Source organism: Lissotriton helveticus, chromosome 11 (genome assembly GCF_964261635.1).
Source record: "Lissotriton helveticus chromosome 11, aLisHel1.1, whole genome shotgun sequence".
Lineage (NCBI taxonomy): Eukaryota > Metazoa > Chordata > Amphibia > Caudata > Salamandridae > Lissotriton > Lissotriton helveticus.
The window spans coordinates 420,718,531-420,744,415 of NC_136072.1; positions in this window are offsets into that span (position 1 = coordinate 420,718,531).

Genomic DNA, 25,885 nt, shown 5'->3' on the forward strand with positions numbered 1-25,885 from the left:
CTTTTGTTTTTTCCTTTTCCACCACATGCGCGTACGATACACGTACCCCGCGATTTCTTATTTAAAAAAAATAAATAAATAAATAAATTTGGACCTAAAGATCCATATGGGACCCCTGAACACAGAGTCAGGATGTTTCTACCCTGCCCCCTTTCCTTATTTTTCAACTTTGTTTTACTGTTTTCTTCTGACTCGGTTCTACTGAGGCACAAGATGGCTGCCAACACTTCCTAGTTTCGAGTGTTGACAGACAGGTAACATCCAATCAGCACGCAGCTCGTGCTCATAATTGAACTGATCTCCGTACGCGTGCAGTACTCCGTCCCTAGATATCGCTATGATTTTACTTGTGATTTTCTCAGGAACTACTGAACCGATTTACACCATTTAACAAAAAGCACAATCTGCGAACCGAACTCTACCTCTATGCCAAATTTGGTGTTATTCCGTTCAGCCGTTCGGGCTGTAGCCCTGGCTAAAGGTCCCTATGGAAAATTGCATGGGGAAAACATGTTTTGGGATCCCCTTTTTTCTCGGCCCCCACTTGACGAATCACCCCAAAACTTTCAGGGAAGGAGCGGAGCCCAGCAGGCCATTTTCTTGGAGAAACTGGCACAGATTCGTCCACCAGCGCCAAAGTTATTCCAAATAGAATTTTGTGGATTTCCTATGGAAACTAGGTCCTAACTATAACTACCTACTGGTGACCACCAGTAGGTAATATATATATATCTATATATATATATATTCACTCAAGAAACTATAATTTTTAATGGTGTTATAGTTAGCTGGACATTTTACTCATACAAAACCATTGAAATTGCTCCTATATAGTTAGTTGTACTAACTATAGTTCGCGCACCCGCAATCCACTGCTGATGATGTCACATATTAGATCATTCATGACATGGTCAGTGACATCACTGATGACATCTCAAATGACATAACTGATGACATCACTGATGACATCATCCAGTGAATGTGATTTGCTTTGTTATTTAAATATGCATTATATATATAGCAATTTGCATTGAAGAATAAGTGTATATATATAAATAAATATTTGGATGGAGGATTTAGTAGCAGTGTAATTGACTGTTTACTTGACCAATTTATAATGTCTCACTAAATATAGTGGATAGTGACTAAACTGTGTGAATATCTGTATCACTTTGTCAGTTGTTGCGTAAACTGATTCTACAGTTGGTTACTAGCTATGTGAAAGTCTATATTAGTTATTGATTAGTTAACTGAGTATTTGTATGGGAGTGTGAAAGTGTGTGTGGTTCGGTGGGGGGTGTGTGACTGTCCAAAGATGTGTGAATAGTTGATTCAGTAGATATATGAAGTTAAAACTACATGTTCTAATAGTTGTTTGGGTGAGTGAATCTCTTTATGGGTGTGGTGATGAGCAGATATATTTCTCAATGGTACATGTCCAACAAACTAGAAAAATAAAAGGCAGTGTATGTGTCAGTTGTTGTATATAAATAAGTATACATAAGACACAATGATTGTGTGAGTGACTGTATGGATAACTGTATACTTGTAATAATGATTTTATAATTCACTAAGTATGACTTACTATCTAAATGAATAGAAGAAGTGGTGTTTGTATAAGTGTTTTGCTAAGTAAATATGTAAGTATGATCCATTGTTTGCGTAAGTGAGTAGGATGACTTCACATGTGAATAGGATGCGTGCTGTTGTTTAATGTCGATATAGATGTATAAGTATTTTTGATAGTGTTCTATTGTTCATTGACAGCATGTATGAGTGAATCCATAGGTAAGTGATTAGATGTGTGTATACATCTATGAATCACTGAGTGGATTTTTAGATACTTGTATTGCTGTTACAATGGATTTAAATATGATACTCTGTATTTTACAAAGAGTGATGAAAAATTGTAATAGTGTATGAAAAGGTGTATGTGATTGTCATGTGGATGATGTCATCAGTGATGTCATTTGAGATGTCATCAGTGATGTCACTGACCATATCATGAATGATCTAATATGTGACATCATCAGCAGTGGATTGCGGGTGCGCGAAATATAGTTAGTACAACTAACTATATAGGAGCAATTTCAATGGTTTTGTATGAGTAAAATGTCCCGCTAACTATAACACCACTAAAACTTATAGTTTTTTTAGTGAATTTCAAAGGTTTTTTAAAAGCTAATTCCTAACTATATATCCCCTGAAACCTATGGTTTTTTTCAGTGAATTTCAAAGTTTTTTGTTTTTTTTTCACAACAGGTTTTATTGATTGATTAGGCAAGGGATAATTACAGTTTTCCACAATCAGGAAGGCAGTGTCAAGTAGCAAATCACATTTCAATATACATACAACCTAATCAATTGAAGAGAAAAAAAAAAGAGGAAAAGGGAAAGAGCCCCCTACCACCCCCAGCCACCCCAACTACCCAGTGTCCCATCTACCCACCCCTTATCCCACCCTAACCCAATGCACGTGATCACAAAAGCGCCATCAATCGATCATATTACGTCAATCATCGAATGTCACTCTAGGCCTGGAGGTCCTCTACTGTAGGCAAGCAATCGTCCGGGGCAGCCGGAGGCTCCAGAGTCAAACCCCTGTAGTCTGCCCACCGTTTCCAGATTTTAAAGTGTTTCCGTGGACACCCTCTGGCCTCAAACACGGGTTGCTCCAATCCCATAAAGTAATCAAGGCCTGCCTTCCAGACCCCCAGTGGTGGAGCCCGGTCACTCTTCCAAGCCCTCGCCAGGTCCCGCTTAGCCACCACCAGACCCAACAGCAGAAGGTGACGTTTGTAGATATTCCCGCCCACATTCTCCAAAACGTGTAGAAGACCCAACCGGGGGAGCGGGGGAGATCCCACCCCAGCACTTCCGACAGACAGCTCCAAACCCCGTGCCAGAACCGGGTCAGACCAACACAAGACCACACCGTGTGCAACAGCGTACCTCTCTCAGTCCCACAACACAGGCACTCTGGGGATGCAATCAGGCCCGCCCTCCACAATCTCTCCCGGGTATAGTATGCCCTGTGTAGATATTTAAACTGGATCAGTCGGAGACGTACCGCGATTGCAGCCCCACGTGGTGACTCCAAGGCCTCCCTCCAATCGTCCTCATCTAAGGGGCCAACATCTTTTTCCCAGGAGTCTTTGAGCGGGAGCAAAGAAGCGGAGCAATGAGTGACTAGGGTTTGATAAATTCGGGACACCTTCTTGTCTCCCAGGTCGCCCATAAAGATTTTGGCTTCCACTGGACTGAATTCCGGCAGTCGCTCCAGGCCGACCAAGCTTGGAGCAAGCGCGTGGCGGAATTGTAGGTATTAAAAGAATTGGGACTTGGGCATGTGAAATTCCGAGCTAAGGTCCTGAAAGGATTTAAGTGTAGTCCCAGTCAGAACATGTCCAAGGGAAGAGATTCCAATGGAATCCCAGCCCCCAAATCCCGGCAACGAGGACAAAGCGGGGAGTAGTCCGTTCTTCCATAGTGGGGTCTCCGCTGTCAATTTACCCCACCATCCCATGCGGCGCAACGCCTGGCGCCAGACCATGAAGACCACCCGTGTGGCCCGAGGCAATTATTTCCGCAGCCTGGCCGAATACAGTAGTGTGTGGAGTGTGGTGTCGCCCATCAACGAGCGCTCGAGAGCATATGCAGGGTCTCCTCTGTTGCCGTACCACCACTCGTTAAGAACTAATAGGTGGGAGGCCTGATAGTAAGATAAGAGGTCCGATGTGGCCAGCCCTCCGCAGTAAGTGGACAGGAAGCATGTCCGCAGTGCCACCCTGGCGGCACCCCCGGCCCATAGAAAGCGGCCCAGTACTGAGTTGACCCGACGAAACCACTGTGGGTCTATCTTATATGGGTGGTTCTGTAATTGGTACAGCACGCGCGGGAGTGCAACCATTTTGTAAATCGCAGACCTTCCAAAGATTGTAAGAGGCATCCGGGACCACGTCTTGATGTCTGCTTGAACCTTCTCCCATACCGGCAGCACGTTGCGCTCCCACGCTATGTCAGCGGACTCGGACAGGAAGACTCCCAGTTGCCACCTGTAATGCCGACGCCCAGGGGTAGACACCGGAACCCCCGCCCAGTACCCAAAGGGTGGACTTACGTGGATTGAGGAAGAGCCCCGACACCTCGCCGAATATGCGCATAATCTCCAAGACACGGGGGCCGGACCGGTTGAGGTCTGTCAGGAAGAAGAGGACATCATCCGCATAGAGCGCAATTCTATCGGAGAGTCCCCCACTCCACACAAAGCCGCGAAGCTGTGCATCAATACCTACCCAAGAAGCCAGGGGCTCCATGGCCACCGCAAAGAGGTAGGGGGACAGTGGGCACCCTTGCCGGGTCCCCCGGCCTACCGAGAATCTCTCCGAGATCGCCCCGGACACCCGCACTGAAGCAGTTAAATCAGTGTACAGTAGTTTGACATAGGAAATAAACACTGGGCCTAGGTTAAGGCGTGGTAGGAGGGCAAATAGGTAGCTCCAGCTGACCGAGTCGAATGCCCTATCTATGTCCGCTAGTAATAAGGCCGCTCGCTCCCCAGAAGCCCTTATGGCATCGATGGCCGTCTGCGCTCGCCTGATGTTGTGCCGTGTCGCCCTATGTGGCATGAAGCCCGCTTGATCCGGATGTACCAGGTCAGCCACGTATGGGAGGAGGCGATTAGCCAGAGCTTTTGCCAGTAATTTAGCCTCAAAATTGAGCAGGGATATGGGGCGATATGATTCGTGACGGTCCGGGGGCCTACCGGGCTTCTGAAAGACCACAACTTCAGCGTGGCGCCAGTCTGCCGGCATGCAACCCTGTTTCCTCGCCAACTCCAGCGCTTCCCTATAATGGGACCCTAATTGAAGATGAAACTTTTTATAAAATTCACAGGGAAAGCCACTTGGTCCGGGCGCCTTCCCGGTGTTAAGTTGTCCCAAAGCCTCACCCAGCTCCTCTGCTGTGAGGGGAAGGTCCAGGGATTTCCTTGTGTCATCGGAAACAGCCCGGGGGGCAGATCCGCAATAAATTTGTCAATCGCACCAGCCGGGAGGCAGTCCCTTTGAGCATATTGGTCTGCGTAATAATGGGCAAAACTCGCCGCCAGAGCAGCTGGGTCTGTAATAGAAACTCCCTCCCCGTCCGTGAGTCCCGGCAGTGTAACTGGCTGCATGACGTGTAGATATAGCCTATGGAGCATAGTACAGGACTTATCTCCCCACTGATACACCCTGCTCTACGTGGCCAGCCATGCCTGCCGAGCCTCGTCCATCAAAATAGATGCGTAGGACTGTTGTGCCTGCAGGAGCAACCGAACCGCCACCCCGTCCCCCTCTCTCCGACTCCGCTGTTCTAGGCGTTCAACCTGCGCCGCTGCCGCAACAATAGCTTCCCGACGACGACGACGGGCGGCCGCGCACCACGCTATATCTACGCCTCTCAGTGTAGGCTTCAGAGCCTCCCAGACCGACGCTGCGTCGACGCCCTCAACCGGATTCTCCTGCCAGTAATGGGCAATCGCGCCACGCAAGTGTTGAACATAGTCTGCCTGTTGAAGATGCCACGAGGACATCCTCCACCGGAACGGCTGACGCTTCCTACGTAACTCTATCTGTACTGTGACAGGAGAATGGTCGGACAGCCCCCTAGGCAGAATTGTGGCTTCTCTCACTCTGTCGAAGAATGCTCCCGGCATGAAAATATAATCCAGTCGAGAAAGGGAGCCATGCACAGCGGACACATACGTATATTCTCTCACCGTGGCATGCATATGCCTCCGGACATCCACCCAGCCCAGTCCGTCAACCGCCGCACTCAGTCTGGTAGGGACAGCCACCACCACCGTGCCTTGCAGCCTCTTACGATCCATGCAGACATCCATAACATCGTTCCAGTCACCGCCCAGCACAGCCAGGGATTCTGGGATGTCCGCCCACACATCAAACAGCCGTTCAGCCAGGGACACCTGCAGCGGGGGAGGAGCATACACACTCCCAAACACGACCGGTTCAGCACCAATCATACCCTTAATAAAAACTTAGCGGCCCTGCGGGTCCAGCCATTGTCGCTCATGAGTATAGGCCAGTCTGCGGTGAACCAGAATAGCAACCCCCCTCGAACCCCAGGAGAACCCGGCATGAAATACCTGTTGGTAACCAAATCTCTGCAGGCTTAGCACCTTCGTCCCCATCATGTGCATCTCTTGCAACAACAAGACATCAGCAGCCTCCCGCTTTCCCCATCGCAAGACCGCTCCCCTCTTAATTTTGTCCAGCATCCCCCTGACATTCCAGCTTAATATTCTCATTGACTCCCTAGGGAGTCCCGAAGATGGTAAATCAACCATAGTCAAGATGGAAATGGCCCGAGGACCCCAGCACCCAGTCCAGACACTCCACTCAAGTAATGGTATGGTATTAGGAATCACGTGCAAACTCCCCTGGCCACCCCAGACCCCACCCAACACCCCCCAACATACCAACCCCTGGAACGCACCCCCCACCCCTACGCTCCACGGAACACTGAAGCATCTGTCGCGGCATGGGGAGCCTCAGGCCCAAAACAGAGCGCCCAAGGCCAACCATACCAATGGATCCCAACTATTCCCTCAAACGATGAACCTTCCCCTCAGGGCCACCCCCCATCCATGGGGGATTAGGCAGCCCCATAAGACCAGCACCCCGAACCCACACCACCACCCCCCATCAACATTAGCCTATGACATCATGACAATTCGGCGGCAATGTCACAAGCCAGGGTAGGCCCGGCCATTATCCGTGGCGTGCTGCGGCACTATGCGCCAACGAACTCACGACCAGGCGTGCACAACCCATCCTCGAGCCATCCCCTCGGTGAATCCTCAAAATCCGTAGAAGCACTCACACTCAAGAGTTCAATTTTCCTTTCCAGACTGGTTAGTGTCAAGTTGTGTCTCATCAGGCAGGCCATTACGAGAGAGGGACCTTTTCCGTGACCTGGACTTCCTGTGTCGCTTACTCCGGGTAGCAGGGTCGCCCCTCTCCGGTGAGGATCCGCGCAACGGGCCAGAGCCCAAGCCCGGCTGGGCGTGTGGCCGGACCCTGACTGTCTCATCAGTCCACCTGAACACCTCCTCCGGGGATTCAAAGAAGTGAGTTTTCGACTGGAAGATGACCCGGAGACAGGCCGGATAGAGCAAGGAGTACTGAATCTTCAAGCCACGCAGCTTAGCTTTCGCTGCCATGAAAGAGTGGCGTTGCTGCTGTACGAGTTTAGTATAGTCAGGGAAGATCATAATTTTATGACTTTCAAACATAAGTGTCTCCTTGGCTCTTGCTTCCCGTAAGATGACGTCTCTGTCGTGGAAGTTCAGCAATCGGGCTATGACCGGACAAGGTCGTTCTCCGGTTGGCGGTTTTTGCGTCAGGGCTCTGTGGGCGCGTTCAATCAAGAAGCATCGCGACAGGGCGTCCGGGGGGAGCCAGCTCTCCAGCCATTGCGTCAAGAAGCTATCCATGTGCCCCCTCTCGCAATCCTCCGGAAAGCCCACGAAGCACAGGTGGTTTCTGCGCGCCCGCCCTTCCACGTCTTCCACTCGGAGCGCCAAGCCCTTTTGGATTCTTTCCATGGCCGCCACCTTCTGTTTCAGTGTCCCCACATTGCCCTCCACTCCAGTGATCCTAGTTTCGGCCTCCGCAATGCGGGCTACAGCGTTGCGAAGATCCTGTCGCAACAGAGTGACATCAGCCCCAACCGCTCCTATTTTAGCGTCCAGCATGTCCCGAGATTGGGTAATCGCCGCCATCAACGCCGCGTTGTCGGTCCCCGCACCCTGGCCACCCCCGGAGGCACCAGGCCCTCCACTAGGCCCGGTAAATTTGTCTATGGGTCCCTGCTTGGTGGACCCACTCCCTCCACCGCCCCTGGTCATGGCTGGGTTACTCAGGGAGGGCAGTCCAACTTCAGCAGCCAGCAGAGCTCCTCTCGGGCAGCAGCAGGACAGGTCGGATAATGTCTTAGCCCCAGAGTATGGCAATCCACAGGGGGGTTTCTCCACCAATGACCGGTTCGCACCGGACCCCAGTTCAGTCCCAAAGGCGCAACCAGGGGGCCGCCGCAGTCTCACCTGGTGCCACTATGCAGCTGACCTCGTTTTGGTGCCAAGCAGGTCCCTCCCAAGTGTCCAGTCCGGGTGCCAGGGGTCCACCACCTCACCAATCAGTGCCCCAGAACGATCAGGTCAGCTCAGGCCTTGACACACACTGTTAGAAGGCAATGCAGATCGGGACCCAGGCACCAAGCTCCTTCGGCTCCGGGGCAAGTCCCTACCGGAGGCGGCCAACCGCGTCCAGGGCTCCTCAGCAGGGGGGGGGTCTCAGCGAGCTACAGTTCCAGCCCCACTCCGTCTACCAGGTCTAGCATCCACCCCCACTGGGGCTGTATGTACTCACTGCTCACTCCACGACGCAGCCGCCGCCGTCCCACAGCTCCTCCAGGGGTCCAGACGGCACTCCGGCAGGGCCCACAGTCGGCTACAGGGCAGGAGGCACAACCAGGGTGTCAGCGTCGCCCCTAGATGGCAAGCGGGCCGCCCAGGTCGCTGTTCAGACCGGCTCCGGGTCCCACCATTCGCGGTCAGGGAGCACGAAAATCTAGGCCCCGGTCTCTAGGCCTACGCTCAGGCCCCTGCCATCTCCCCGTGCCCCACTTCTCACCAGGCCACTTAGGAGGCGGGGGGATGCAATGGGGTCTCCGACCCCCACTCCGGCGCTAACTCAGCCGAGCCAGGCGGCACCAAGGATCGCCGACGGAGGTCCGTTCCAGGGACGCTCGTCCCGGTTACCGCCAAAATCGAGGCCCTGGCTGCGCATGCCGGGACTAGGCCCCCAAGGGCTGCAGCTGCGTGTTCAGCGTCAGGCGCCGCAGGAGCTTAGTCCGGCACACCGATGGCTTCTCCACACCTTCCGCTACCAGTTTAGGTCGGTGTATCACCTCGTGGGTCCGGGAGCCAGGATAAATGCTTCGGATTATTGTCGGGCCGGCGGGAGCTCTAACAAGCTACATCCACCATCTTCGCCCGCTAGGCCACGCCCCCAAAGGTTTTTTAAATGCTAATTCCTAACTATATAAGGCCTGAAACCTATGTTTTTTTCAGTGAATTCGGAAGGTTTTTTAAATGCTAATTCCTAAATATATAAGGCCTGAAACCTATGGTTTTTTCAGTGAATTGCAAAGGTTTTTTAAATGCTAATTCCTAACTATATAAGGCCTGAAACCTATGGTTTTTTCAGTGAATTTCAAAGGTTTTTTAAATCCTAATTCTATTAGCGGATAACGTTTAAATATATTAATATCCTTGTGGGACCACCTGAGCAGCCCTAAGGGGTCAGGGTGTTTCTACCCTGCCCCCTTTTTGTGTTCTACACGTTTGTTTTTCTGCTTTCTTGTGCCTAATTCCTAACTATATAAGGCCTGAAACCTATGTTTTTTTCAGTGAATTTAGGTGTGCCATACTTTTGTCATAAGTAAGACTGTTAGCGCTCTAGTTGTTCTTTAGAACACACTGGGACATTCTGTCATTGGGCTATAGTTGGGCTACATCTGGCTGATATTTGGGCTACGTTTGTTTTTTTTTGTCTCTGGTGGCCATCTTTGGGCTACATTGGGCTACATTTGGGCTCTAACATATATATAGCCCAATGTAGCCCAATATATATTTTTTTTAAGTTATTTTTCGTAAAAACCACTGGAGCATATATCGTGAGACATAGCAAAGGCACATCGGGCTACCAGTCTCTACAATTTTGCCAAGTTTGGTGGAAAACCATTCAGCCGTTCGGGCTAAAAGTGAGTTCAACCGCCCTATGGAAATTACCATGGGGAAAACACGTTTTGGGACCCCCCTTTTATCTCGGCCCCCGCTTGACGGATCCCCCCAAACTTTCAGGGAAGGACCGGAGCGCCGCGAGGCAAAGTTAAGGAAAATTCAGGAAGATTCCTCAACCGGCGCCAAAGTTATTCCCAATAGAATGTTGCGATTTCCCTATGGAAAACAATCCTAACTATATATATATATATATATATATATATATATATATATATATATATATATATACATATATATATATATATATATTCACTGAAAAAACCATAGGTTATAGACCATATATAGTTAGGAATTAGCATTTACAAAACCTTGAAAATTCACTGAAAAAACCATAGGTTATAGACCATATATAGTTAGGAATTAGCATTTAAAAAACCTTATTTTACTCACACAAAACCATTGAAATTCCATATATAGTTAGTTGTACTAACTATATATCGCGCACCCGCAATCCACTGCTGATCATGTCACATATTACATCATTCATGACATGGTCAGTGACATCACTGATGACATCACTGATGACATCACTGATGACATCACTGATGACATCTCAAATGACATCACTGATGACATCACTGATGACATCTCAAATGACATCACTGATGACATCTCAAATGACATCACTGATGACATCACTGATGACATCTCATTTGACATTACTGATCACATCACTGATGACATCATTCATGTGATAATACGATGAACCTCTTCAGACTCTAATATAACCTTAGATACACTCAGTGTAAACAGACACTCATAGACTGTCACTCATCCATGGAGTTACTCAGACACTTAGTCAGTCATGCAAAGAATCAATCACACCTCCATTTCCTCAACTATACAGTTATACACACCTTACTTATTCAAACATATACTAAAACATATTTACTCACTTATACAATCCTGGATACAAGTTCACAATGATCCATACAGCCACTCACACCTTCACTGCTCTTATGCACAGTTATTTATATATGTCAACTCTCACAAGTACTGTATTTTACATATGTACTTACTATAACATGTAGCACTGAGATATCCATTCACTCACCAATACACTCATGCACACAGTCAACTGCCCATACAGCTGTTTCCACATGCACTTTTGAACCCATACATCTAGTCAATCAACTGCTCACACATCTATGCAGAGAGTCATACACCTCCCAGCCACCCACACACACACTCAGTCTCCCATACAAATGCTTGGGCAACCAATCAATAACCCATATAGTTAATCATATAGCTACTGATCAACACATGCAGCAGTTTACAGAACAACAGACATAATGATGCACAAATTAAGACAGTTTAGTCACTAACCCATGCACTCAGTGAGACACATTTAATCAGTCACTCATACAGTCAGTCATGCCCCTACTAAATCCTTCATCAAGACACTTATACATCCACTCATTCTTCAATATGTAAGACATATTTTAACTGTACAGAATTATACAGTCACTGGATGTAGTCATCAGTGATGTCATCAGTGATGTCATTTGAGATGTCACCAGTGATGTCATCAGTGATGTCATTTGAGATGTCATCAGTGATGTCATCAGTGATGTCACTGACCATGTCATGAATGATGTAATATGTGACATGATCAGCAGTGGATTGCGGGTGCGCGATATATAGTTAGTACAACTAACTATATATGGAATTTCAATGGTTTTGTGTGAGTAAAATAAGGTTTTTTAAATGCTAATTCCTAACTATATATGGTCTATAACCTATGGTTTTTTCAGTGAATTTTCAAGGTTTTGTAAATGCTAATTCCTAACTATATATGGTCTATAACCTATGGTTTTTTCAGTGAATTTCATTGGTTTTTTAAAAGCTAATATCTGTAGCTGTAAAATGTATTCTTCTTAAAATCCAAAAATATATTTTATATGTTTATTAATAATTTTTTTTGTAATACTTTTTTTTTGTTCGCTCCCGGTTCGCGAACCGGGAAGCTTCCCGTTAGCTCATCTTGATGCCGCGACCCAGTCCGCGAACCGGTAAACGTTCCGTTTGCGCAACTGCCGCGTTAGAAATCAACATCGTGACGCGTCGCGGAAGCGCGACGTATCACGTTGTCGCGTAATGCGTCTTATGACGCGCCGCGTTAGCGCACCCGGAAGTGCTCCGGTACGCGAACTGAGACGCGAAGCGCAGCTCCCCGGAAGCGATCCGCGGCGCGGCGCGAAAGCGCGACGTATCGCGTTGCCGCGTAATGCGTCTTATGACGCGCCGCGATAGCGCACCCGGAAGTGCTCCGGAGCGCGAACCGAGGCGCGAAGCGCAGCGACCCGGAAGCGATCTGGGGCGCGTTCCGCAGCGCGTAACTTAAGCGTAAGAGGTCATGTGACTTGTTAATAAAACTTTTCATTGGTTCATTTCACTTTTGGTTTCATAATGATGTAAGGCTAGGTCAGGTGACCTAAAAATAACACTTTTCATTGGTTTAGAACTATTGTTTTTCCCAAATGATGAAAACCCCTCCTTCTTTCCTCACTCTGACTTTCATCTTTGTGAGAGGAAGACCATTTTTGATAGTTGAGCAATGGCTTTATTAGTTGCTTCAGCTGGTGCACCCCCACCACCACCTCCACCTCCTCATGGGAAGAGAGGACCACCTCCCCAGTTCATCAGCAACACAGAGGAGGAAGAGGATGAACTAGAGGAAGAGGAGACAGAAGGACCACAGTTCTTACAAGAGGTGCCCCGGGTTTCCCATCGGAAAGCCAGTTTTATTTGGCAGTTTTTTTCACTCCCTCGAGGGCAGAAGAAAGTAAATGCTAGGTATGTCACCTGCCTCATTTGTAAAGACCGGTTATCTAGAGGCACTGATAAAAAGTATAGCTTCGGTAACTATACAATGCATCGTCACATGAACAGGTGGCATCCATTGAACTACAGCCAGGCAGAGATACGTGACATGCAAGATAACCCAACAACAACTCCTGTGGCCAGGTCAACATCACAGATATCGTTGACAGGAGCAGAGGCTCGGGAAACCGTGCCAAACATTCAGGAGAACTTTGCTCATATCAAATTTACCTGTATGTATTGCGGTGCATTGCTGTCATGTGGTAACATGAGCATTACGTTAATCAACCTAGCTTATGTAAATCACAATTGCCCTAACCGCCCCAGACAGTAATTTTTTTTTGTGCTCCTGTTGAGCCCTTTTCAATGCCTGTTTTTTGTTGTTTCCCCTCCATCAAAAACAAAACAAAAACATAAAACTGTTCAAAAAATACAAAAAAAACAAAAAATGTTCAAAAAATAAAAAAATATATAAAACAACAAAAACAAGCGAACCAAAAAAATTAAAAAAAAAAAAAAAGAAGAGTAAGTATAAGGGAAGTAAACAGAGAGTAATGTTAAAAGAAAGACAGCTATAGGGAGTAAACCAGATATACTGTTTAATAGATCTATTTACCGAAGAAAAGATGGAAGAGGGTATAATTGTGAAAAACAAAATAGATAAGGAAGTGAAAGAAAAAAAAGAGAGTAGAACAATAACAAAGAAGAGTTTCTTGGAGAATGTGAGTGAATGTTCAAAATCAGATTAAAACATGTGGAATAACAGAGAGAAAAAACAGAAAACAGAAAAGAAAAAATAACAGAAAACGATTAATTGAAACAGCAAAGAAATGTAAATAACATAGAGCCATATCATCAACATAGGCAATAAAAGTTTTGCAGCTTTTATCGGCAGAAATGTGTCGCTAAAGCCGCTTTTGCGGCGGAAAACTGCCGCTAAAACCACTTTTGCAACAGTTTTCTGCCAATAAAAACAGCAATAATTTTATTGGCTGTGTTCATAATATGCCCCTTAGTGTGCTTCAACTACACAGAAGAAGCATAATGAACAACTAATTGTTTTTATACTTTCAATCTGTGAAAGAGAGAACAAACATTTGAAAAATATTAAAACATGTATTTAAAAATTAGAAAAGACAAGGGAAAAGATTGAAGGACAAACAGTTTTTCAACAACTTTGACACTTACAGAAGCTTCTGCTTCTCCAGGCCCCCTACACAGTCCTAAAGATATACATTTTAAACTAACAGTATCTTGATGTAGATGAAGTGAGGCCTATCTTAAAACATGGTGCATCTTTTGCACTGCTGTTGTCTCACAAAAGTGTCGCAAGACACTAACATTTTAAATGATTGTTTCAGGATGCCAATAAGATGTGTCCTATCCAGAGGTTTGTTTGAGGTGAGGCCTACTCAGGGTTCCAAATGAAATTTCGAGTTGTTGAAGAGAACAGAGGACATAATACATGTGAATGCCTACCAATGAAGTAAGTCATGTCCACTTCACTCTTGAACAAAGGCCAGACCTCTTCTGTGTCCGTGGACAGACCTAAACTTCATCTGCACAATGTCATTCGTAAACTTAGGAAACACAGGTGATGTAATTGAAAAATGTGGAGTTTCTTTTCCTCATTTCACAATCACATCACCTGTGTTGCCTTTTGTTAGGTATCTCATAGTGCAGATGGAGTCTAGCATATCAAAGAGTACATAGAAGTTGAGCAGTATATACAACAATTTTGACATTTACAGAAGACTTAGCTTCTTATCTTGTTGGAGATGAAGTCAGGCCTGTCTTGCAACATGGTGCATCTTTTGCCTCACTGCTGCATCGGTTTCATGTGGCACGGGTTTTTTACAGCATGACACATCTGCCTAGATGCATCAATTTGTAATTTTGTCGCCTCATAGCAAATCTTTTGCACCGCCGCTGCATCACAAAAGTGACGCACAGTGGCGCAAAAGAGGCATACACCTATCATAAATCTGTCCCTAACATTTGAAATGATTGATTCAGGATGACGATAAGGTGTGGCCTCTCCAGAGGTTTGTTTAAGGTGAGGCCTACTCAGGATTGCATATCAAATTTATGCTTGTTGAAGAATACAGAGGAGATAATACATGTGAAGGTCTACCAATGAAGTAAGTCATGTCCACTTCACTCTTGAACAAAGGCCAGACCTCTTCTGTGTCCGTGGACAGACCTAAACTTCATCTGCACAATGTCATTCGTAAACTTAGGAAACACAGGTGATGTAATTGAAAAATGTGGAGTTTCTTTTCCTCATTTCACAATCACATCATCTGTGTTGCCTAGGCTTAGGTATCTCATAGTGCAGATGTAGTGCAGCATATTAAACAGTACCCAGAAGTGCAGCACTGCATGCAACAACTTTGACACTTACAAAAGCTTCAGCTTCTGCATGCCCCCTACACAGTGCTAATTATATACATTTTAAACTGATGGTATCTTGCTGGAGATGAACTGAAACCTATCTTGCAACATGGTGCATCTTTTACACAAAAGTGACCCACAATGGAGCAAAAGAGGCGCACGGCCACCATAAATCTGACCCTAACATTTTAAATGATTGTTTCAAGATGCCAATAAGGTGTAACCTATCCACAGATTTGTTTCAGGTAAGTCCTACTCAGGGTTGCAGATGGAATTTAGGTTTGTTGAAGAATACAGAGGAGATAATACATGTGGAGGCCTACCAACGAAGTGAGTCATGTCCACTGCACTCTTGAACAAATGTCAGACCTCCTCTGTCTCCAGGAACAGGCCTAAACCTCATCTACACAATGTGATGTGTAATGTTAGGAAACACAGGTAATATAATTGAAAAACGTGCAATTTTTTTTGCTCATTCCACAATCATATCACCTGTGTTTCCTTTGCTTAGGTATCTCATTGTGAAAATGTAGTCTATCATATGAAAGACTACGTAGAATATGAGCACTGTATGCAACAACTTTGACACTTACAGAAGCCTCTCCTTCTCCATGCCTCCTACACAGTTCTAAATGTACATCATAAATGCAAACAGTACAGAATTAATTATACATGTTAAATGGTTTATTTTTGCTGTTCTCAGAATGTATCAAATTTCACTAAAAACAGTGACTTGAAGGTATTCATCATATAACAGCGGGGAAAAAAACCCACAATCAAAATGATTGTGTTTAAAAAACCCATACAACATAACAAATCAGAGTTCAGAACTCCTTAAAGTTAACTTACTTTCCATGACGTCGAAGGATGTCCTATGAACAGCTTACTCTCTGTTGTGCTGTTATTACTTTCAGACCGCCACTTTCTGAAAGAAAACCTCCATCGTTTTGAAAAACATGTTACATACAATAAATGACTTCTTGCTCTCTACCACACGTTTCCACAAGGCCAAATTATGTCAGAGCCATTTATAACTCTTTGAATTCTTGTAAGCCAATCCCGTCATGTTGTATTTCCGCAACTTTCACAATTAAAATGTTGAAGATCATTTTCACAATCCTGGACTAGTAATATCTTCCCCTTCTTGCTCAGTCATGTTCTACATTTCCTATGACACTGATACTGCTTACTATGAAGCAGACTTACACTATCTCTATGACTACTACAATTATTTAATTCTCTACATCACTTTTAATCACAAAGCAATATAAAACAGTAGACAGCATTGCAGACTTACATTCCCTCTACTCCATGTTTTGATTGGCTGCTTCAATTTGCTTATAAAAAGAAACAGTTTTTCTGAATTCATTCAAAGTGCAGTTATTTCTCCATGACGTCCAGTGTTATGGTAAGAAGTTATGTCTCTGTACTACACTTATCCTCAAGGCCAAATCGTGTAGGAGCCATTAGAACTTCTTGAAATTCCTCAGAGCACATCCCGAGATTCTTTCCCTAAAATGTTGGTTTTAAAAACACCAGGTAAGAGTTTTTAAGGTCATACGGCAATTTTTTTGTGAAAATTAAAACAGAATCATTGCAGAATGACCAGTCATTTCTAGACTTTAAATAAGCTGTGTAATGTCCTGATGTTATTGAAGGACCATCATGATATATAATTGCTGCAGTTACAAAAGTCCTTCCTGATATTGACAACTGTGAAGCCACAACATTTTTAATTAAAGTTGTCAATTTTGTTCCATCAGGCCTACATCGTTGGAACATTAAAATAACATACTGGCCATATGTTCGTATAAATAATGTGGACATCATTTCAGATTTACATTGGCTACACTCCATGTTGTGATCAGCTGCTTTTACTAGTTTATTAAAAGAGACTGATTTACTGTCTGGCAAAGTTAAATATATAAATCTTTCTGAGTCTACACTAGTAGTACTTGATACCCTACAGTTCTCGCAGTCATGCTGCCATTGATAAGAAAGCCCAAACAGGTGATCTACATCTACACCTTCAGCATGCAATACATCAAGCATATACATTAAAAACTCCTGACAATCTTGCTGAATATTTTGAGAGAATTGTGTTTGGCCTGAACATCTGTCTAACAGATTTCGAATTTCAGACACACTTTCTATTTTTGTTCTATCAGTGCTACATTTCTCTAACACAGAATTTAACAAACTGCAAAATCTTTGATCAGAATTGACCACAATCTCTTCTTTTACATTTTCTAGAGAAAACAAAACATTAACCACTACATTAGCATAGCAGTTGACACCAGAACTGTTTTCAAATTGAAAACCAACAACATCTTCAACAGAATCCTTTTTGTTTCTGCTTATAATTTCAGGTTCATCGACTTTTCGTCTTTTTGCTACAACCTCCCCAGTATTGGTCACATTTCTTCGTTTCCGGCCTACCACACGTTTCTCAAACAAAGGATATTGAGGCAAATGTGGCGCATACTCTCTTCTTAACCTATTGTATTCCTTAACACAATCTAGATCCGCACAAATGTTTGTGACATCACACTCAATCAAGTACAATCCCGATAAAGTTCTAACTCGTGACAATGCCACATATGCCATACCCTCCTTGAACACAGAACTGCCAATATTCACCAATGCACTGTCTACACTTAAACCTTGCGATTTATGGATTGTCACCGCATATGCCAAGCAAACAGGAAACTGCTTACGGCGAACATATAAGTCTTTTACAAGCAAAAATCTAGCAGAACAACGACCAATTAGCTGTACTTCCTCAATGCCATCAAATTTAATTTTTAAAAATTCAATTCCATCTCTATTTCTGTATTTTACAAAATCAACAACATTACCCATTGATCCATTTACCAGACCTCTTTCAACATGTAAATTCCTTCTTAAAATTATACGGCAGTTCAAGCACACATTCAGAGTCTTTTCAAAACCTGCAGTTTTAGATATAGTCTTCTCTAATGAATCCAATTTTGTTTTCAAATTCTCAGACAAAATAATTGTTGATCCCATATGCTCTACTCTGTCAATAGCTTCCAGTTTCACAATCTCTTTCTTTTCTAAATGCAACATTTTGTTGTTGAATTTGGCACATTCTGCAAGAGTTGGCATCAAACATATTCCAGATTTCTTCTCAGTAATTTTCTGAAAAATATTCTCAGGCACAACATCTTGTTCTGGATATAAATTTGACAGTAATCGTGCATGTAAAGCTTCTTTCCCATGCTCGGTCACTTTTCCAATTCTAACATCTTGTAGAATAGTCTTGTAAACTTCATCCTTTGCCTGACGCATATTTTCATGCAGTTCAGCATAATTGAAGTTTAACCATATATTGACGTTGCCAATGCTCCCTAGGCACTTCCTGGTATCTTCATGCGTGAGCATTTTGAACACAGGTTGCCCTTTCACTGGTGTCAGCTGCAGAAGATCTCCGAAAACAATGATGTGTTTGCCACCAAATAACACATCATACTCTGTTTTGAGAACTTCTTGCATTCTCAAATGCACAAAGGCAAGCATGACATTGGAAACCATGCTTACTTCGTCAATGATAAGAAGTTTCATTTTCCTCAAGATTCTTGAAACTTCACAGCAAGCATCTCCAGATAGCTTGTGATATTGTAATTTGTTGTCATGCTCCACTGGCAGCATCAGTAAACGATGTAAAGTAATCCCTTTAATGTTATGTGCTGCCAGTCCAGTTGGAGCGGTGACAACACAAGACAGCGATGACTCTGTCCTTTCCTGCAAATAACATGAAATTGCTTTAATAAGGAAACTTTTTCCAGTTCCCGCTTCTCCACTCACGTACAGTGGGACAGGCTTCAACGACGTACATGAGCACTCTTTCTTGTCATGACTTAATCCATGATCAATTTGCATGGTAGCTTCGTCATATATTTTCCTCTGCTCAACGTTGAGCTGTCTTTCCAACTCTTCTAAGTTAACCGCATCCTCCTGAGCATGTGCCATGGCTCTTTCCACTTCATTCATAGCAGTGGCAGCTTCATTTTCGATAACAGGTCCTCCTAGTGGATCCTGACTCAATGAAGCAGAACTCTGACTGTCCTGAGAACTGTCTCTGGCAATCTCGGCTGCAATCGTTGCTTCCTGCTCAATTTCCGCATTCAACATTTCTACATATTTGGGAAAAGCAGGACATTCTATGGTCTCCTTGGCAGCATTTAAAGAGTCTTCGTAACAGAGGAAATCTCCAAGCAGTTCCTCTTCTGCACGCCAAGGCTTGAAAAGTTGCAAAAGTGCTAAATAGAAAAACTCCTTTTTTTCAGGAGATTCGCCGCTCAATTTTCGATGGTTTACCAAGTGGCATTTTCTTTGCTTGACCAGACATCCCTCACTTCCTATTACAGCATACACTCCTTTCTCAGTATCTTCTTTGATGTTCCTCTTGAATATGTAATTTTGAAGAACCTCATACAGACAAACATTCTCGAGGTGACTGCTTCGATTTGGATAATATGTATCCAACATGTTGGTCTTCAAAATGTCGGTACTGTTTGGCTCCTTTTCCGCCAAATACTCAATTTCCCGCACAGGTTTCAGAACTCGATTACGCGTTGCAGCAAGACCAAGACTCGCCCAAACGATACTCCTGGACTTGGCATAGAGACTTGCTGAAGACAACCGGTCAGAACATTCGTAAGCTCCGATTTCTCGATGCGACAACATCTTCAGACTGAAACTGTACAACTTCTTACTGAGGCTCTTTTCATGGGAAATGTCCTCCCACATATCCTTCAATTCTGTCTTCTCTTTTTTGGTGATGTAAGATGTCACATACCGAGCCACAGCCATACAGTTATCAGCCACAAACTGTATATCCATGTTAGCATTCCACATGGACAAAATCACCGGGTTGTAGTCGTTGATGTACTTAGACTCTTCGTTCCTCTTCAAATTGTATGTGTTTTTAGGTGATTTCTTCATCACATTATGTCGCAGCGAAGACATCAAACTGTTTACTCTTCCTTTAGAAATCACCGGTCGTGGAAAGCCGAAACGACATTTGGTGTAGAACTTGTCCTTGTTTCGGAACTTTTTCTCTTAAGCTTTTCTTCTCCTTTGCGTTTGGAACAGCACACGTAGAATACTGTTGTATGAAACTCATCACTGAGTCTTCTGGATCCGTTCCAAATTTAGGTGCATCCTTGATCCACAGCAGCATATGTATATGAGGAGCACCTCTTGCTTGGTACTCCTTTCTCCAGAAGAAATCCAACACCTCTCCAAGAGGTGGATTCTTCTTATTCATGATGAAAGAAATCATAGCTTCAAATCTATGATTGAAGTACCAGCATACATTGACTGGATCCAAAGAGCACAGTTCTCCGGGTGTCTTGAATTCGATGTTTTCGATGTTTCCATTTGCCTCTCGTAGAAATTCAAGTAAGTCTTCCCAGCCATACTCGGCACAGCTCAGAGTGAGGAACCATGTGGGAGTTCCTAAGTTCCTCAGCATACATTTTAAATCACCATGACGACGGTACCAGTACTCATTAGCACCACGCTGACACGCCATGAGATTAATCAGGTGAGAATCCAAAATACTGTCTTGGACATTGACTTTATCCATAAAGTCACTTGCCGAGATGTTTTGCATGTGTATACCACTTTTCAAGATGTGGTTCACTGCATATGACAGTCCAGACAGATCGCTTTCGAACAGGAGATGAAACAAATAGGGAATGCATTGTCGAAACCTAGCATCTCCTGCATACAATCGCAAAGTCCGGTATTCAGAAGCAGGAATTTGATGAGGTCGCTCATCATATCTTCCTCCCTGACCTGTTGGAAAAAGCTGTGGGAAACACCGAGCTTCCAAACTTTCCTCCCAAACACTAATGGGACTCCCTTTGGCTTGTTTCATTTGAAACAACTCAATAGCATTCCCCATGACTTCCTTGGAATGCAAAGGATGAACACTATAATGTTCATATATTTCTTCACTAGTACAGGGTTCTACTTTCTCAATTTGACCAGCACACAAATCGCTATCCTCTTCCTCACTTACTTCCTCTTCTGCAACATATACATTCTTATAGTATTTTTTTTTTTTCAAATACAATGTTGCCTTTTTAACTTTCCTAACATCCACTAAATCTTGCCATATTTTCTTATTCTTTGTCGGAACCCCATTAACTAAGATAACCAGAGGTTCCTCTTCCACTTTTTCTACTCCAATTGTGTTAATGTTTTTCTTCAAATCTAGAGGCAAATAAACAACTCTTCCCTTTAATCCTCTCTGTAAATCTGATGGAGGCAATTTCCCTGTCTTTGGCTCCATTCTTACAATAGCCTGAAAGGGATGGATACTTTGAATCAAAATAGATTCATAAGTATTTAAATCCTTCAATTCAGAAGGAATCTCAACCAATTCCAGATTATTATGAACTGCTCTAGCAGGCATCTGGTTTTGATTTAATTTGTTACAACAATAAGTACACACACGTTGATCCAATCCCAAATCAAAACAATTTTCTACCATCAAGTATGTTGTGAAATCCTTCCATTCACTATTATTTTCCCTTTCACTTTTTGCATATAAATCCACTAACTTAGTCTGATTCTTATAATAAGTGCGTCGACAACAAACACAAGTGAAATTTGGCCTCTCACTTGATTTCACCTCAAACGTCGCAATTTCCCTCTGGAAATTATCTGTACTGGAAACCTGTACACTATCTTCCACATTATCCTCTTCTTCTTGGTCAATTTCAACATTCTCCTCTTTACTTCCAAAGTAACAAAACTCAATTTCTTCACATATATTCTTCACATCTATTTCAGAACCATGCAAAAGAGCAGCGCATAATTGTTTAAGCCTAATTGCTGGACTCTTAGCATAATACAACATTCTAACTAATTTCCTCACTTTATTATGATGCACTGCTAGCATCCTGAAATGATGAAAAACACTCTGGCATACTCTCCTGGAAAGACAAGCCAGTGAATGACCATGCAAACCTGTCACTTCTCTCACTCTGCAAGGATCTAATTCTTGCAACAACTTCATTTTCTGCTTCAAACTTTTCTTATTAAATGACCGTACAAAATCACAAAGCAAATTGATGGAATCCTGTCGCACACTGCAAATACTACTACACTTCCAGGTGTACACAGGACCCTTAGGACGTCTTCCTAAAACCTCATTACCTAACACCTCTTCTATCTCTGTTGTCACAAGTTTTTCTTTTTCAACTGGACAACCATCTTTCACTTCATAAGCTCGACCACTGGTGTCAACTGCATGCACCAAATCATTATCCTGGAAATAACTCTCCTCATTAAAAAATGCCTCACAGCTTGAACTATGCATCCATTCTCCAGAAAAAACTTCACAAAAATTACTACGATTAACTATTCTCTTCCATCTACTATTTCTTTTGAAATCATAAATTGCCTTGTTTAGCTTCCTAATTCTATTGATTATCAAAATAAATAACTTACGTTTAATTTCAAATGCCTGATCAATAACTTTCTCAACTATTTTTTTTCTCTTATAAAAAACCACTTTCTGTTGACCTTTCTTAATATTTTTTAACAAATTGCCAATTATCCTGTTGCGGAACATTCGTTTACGAATGTCCCTAAACTGTTGTTTCCTTCTACTATCATGCACAGAGTTATCTCTTGCTCTAGCAGTAACATTTTTCATTGGCCTTTCCTTTCCGTTTGAATTGCTTCTCTTTTTCTGGACTGAAACATTTTCTGTAGTAATATTTTTTTTACTACAGATATTTCTTATGAATGTTTTTGTACTCTTACCCGGTGCTTTCTTGGTGACTTGACAAATCTTTTTGTTAGAGGACTGCTGCTTTTTTTCATTGACCTGCTGTCTTTGACGTTTTGCAGCCTTTCTCAGTCTTTCTTTGGTTGGCATGCTGAAATCTTGAAATGATCTGCAGTTGAATCTGTGGTAAAATATAATAAAAAATGTTATTAACCACTATTACCCAACAGTAAATCAATAACAGTCATCAAAAACTTAACACACTACTTGACATTTTTACATAGAAGATTTTTTAGTGCTTGGCAAATTTAGAATACAGAAATAGCAGAAAAGAAATGGAATTTATATTCATTTTACCTGTGCTGTTTTATATGTGAATCTGATCTAATTTTATGAGCATATTTTAATATTTTATTGAAGACACTACACATAACCTGTTTTTGAAGGTGTCTTTATTTTTAAATTAAACGGTTTACATTTTTACTTTTTATTTATTATAAATTTTTAAAATAAATGTTTATAGTTCCATAGGCTCAAGCACGTCAGCTTCCCATCCTATGTCATACAATTCTGACAAATCTGCATCCTCATCACGTTCTTCTTCATCCTCAGGATTTAAATCATCCAAGGGATCAACATCCACTGATGTTTCAATTACGAGTTCAATGATGAGGTCGAAATCAACTGATTGCTGATTGTCGCTCATGTTGATGTTGTCTTTATCTTTAAAGAAAGATAACAACAATGAGATGTTGCAGAGTAAGAGACAAATCTCAGAGATTATAATAGTAAAATTGTTTAACAAGAGTAACATTTTGCAGCTATTATTTAGCCATGTCCAGCGATGCTGAGGAGGTGAAGCCTATGTCCAATTTTTCAGTGAACAGGACTCATCTCTTCTTAACCTTGGATAAGCCTCACCGACTCTGTGTCCCCTGCACATACTTAAATGTAAAGGGGCAGATTTATGTTAACTGGCACATCCCCAGGGATGCACCAGTTAACGTGCACCGCTGCTCTGCCACCCATGGTGTGCCGCATTTACAATCAGATAGGACAAAGCTGCGTCAAAACCCTGCGCCTGCTTGAAGCAGGCATAGGTCTTGACGCAGCATTGTGGAGATGGGGCACCCCTGAGCCTTGCTGGAGCTGCATCGCACTTGCGATACAACTCCAGCAATGCGCCACCTTTACGGCACAGATGCGTCACGCATCTGTGCCGTTTTTGCCCCATGGTGCGCCGCATTGTAAATGCAGCACACCATGGGTGGCGGCGCAGGATGACTGGCACATCCCTGGTGATGCGCCAGTCATCATGAATCTATCCCTAAGCTTCTTATCTTGTTAGAGATGAACCGCAATATGTATCATCAAACTATTTTGCATTTCCTAAATAGCGAATTTTAAGGAATAAATAGCGATTCTTTACCATTCCTAATTTGCGATGAGCAAATTGCTAATTGCAAATTACCCATTCATTTCCATGGGCCAGGAGGCCCATAGGAATGAAGGTGCAATTTGCGATTAGCAATTAGCTCATCGCAAATTAGGAATTTTTCCAAGGGTGCAGGGGTGTCTCAAGAACACCCTGCTGCACCCCTGAAAAAGAAATTTGGGGGCATATGTCGCACATACATTCCCTAAGGGCATGTATGGGCGTCATATGGCACCTTTTGTTTTTTGGAAAAAAAGCTTTTTGAAAAGAATTTGCAAATTACCACCAACTAGAAGTTGGTGGTAATTTGCAAATCCTTAATGGCATTTTTTGCATATTTTTGGTTTGATACATTGCATTTAAGGAATCGCAAAATTTGCAAATCCTTAAGTGCAATCGCAAAATAAGGAATAGCAAATTTTGCTATTCCTTATTTTGCATCAAACTTGTTTGATACATACCATTTGTCTAATTAGCATTCGCAAAGGCCGAAATTCGCAGAATTTCGGCCTTTGCGAATGCTAATTAGCTTGATACATATGGCCCCAAGTGAGGCCTGTCTTGCAACATGGTGCATCTTTTGCATCACTGCTGCATCAGTTTCATGTGGCACGGTTTTTTTACAGCATGACACATCTGCCTAAATGCATCAATTTGTAATTTTGTCGCATCATAGCAAATCTTTTGCACCGCCGCTGCATCAGAAAAGTGACGCACAGTGCCGCAAAAGAGGCATACACCTATCATAAATCTGTCCCTAGCATTTTAAATGATTAATTCAGGATGACGATAAGGTGTGGCCTATCCAGAGGTTTGTTTAAGGTGAGGCCTACTCAGGGTTGCAGATCAAAGTTACGCTTGTTGAAGAATACAGAGGAGATAATACATGTAAAGGCCTACCAATGAAGTAAGTGATGTCCACTTCATTGCGCCAGTCATCATAAATCTATCCCTAAGCTTCTTATCTTGTTAGAGATGAACCGCCATATGTATCATCAAACTATTTTGCCTTTCCTAAATAGCAAATTTTAAGGAATAAATAGCGATTCTTTACCATTCCTAATTTGCGATGAGCAAATTGCTAATTGCAAATTACCCATTCATTTCCATGGGCCAGGAGGCCCATAGGAATGAAGGTGCAATTTGCGATTAGCAATTAGCTCATCGCAAATTAGGAATTTTTCCAAGGGTGCAGGGGTGTCTCAAGAACACCCTGCTGCACCCCTGAAAAAGAAATTTGGGGGCATATGGCGCACATACATGCCCTAAGGGCATGTATGGGCGTCATATGGCACCTTTTGTTTTTTGGAAAAAAAGCTTTTTGAAAAGAATTTGCAAATTACCACCAACTAGAAGTTGGTGTTAATTTGCAAATCCTTAATGGCATTTTTTGCATATTTTTTGTTTGATACATTGCATTTAAGGAATCGCAAAATTTGCAAATCCTTAAGTGCAATCGCAAAATAAGGAATAGCAAATTTTGCCATTCCTTATTTTGCATCAAACTTGTTTGATACATACCATTTGTCTAATTAGCATTCGCAAAGGCCGAAATTCGCAGAATTTCGGCCTTTGCGAATGCTAATTAGCTTGA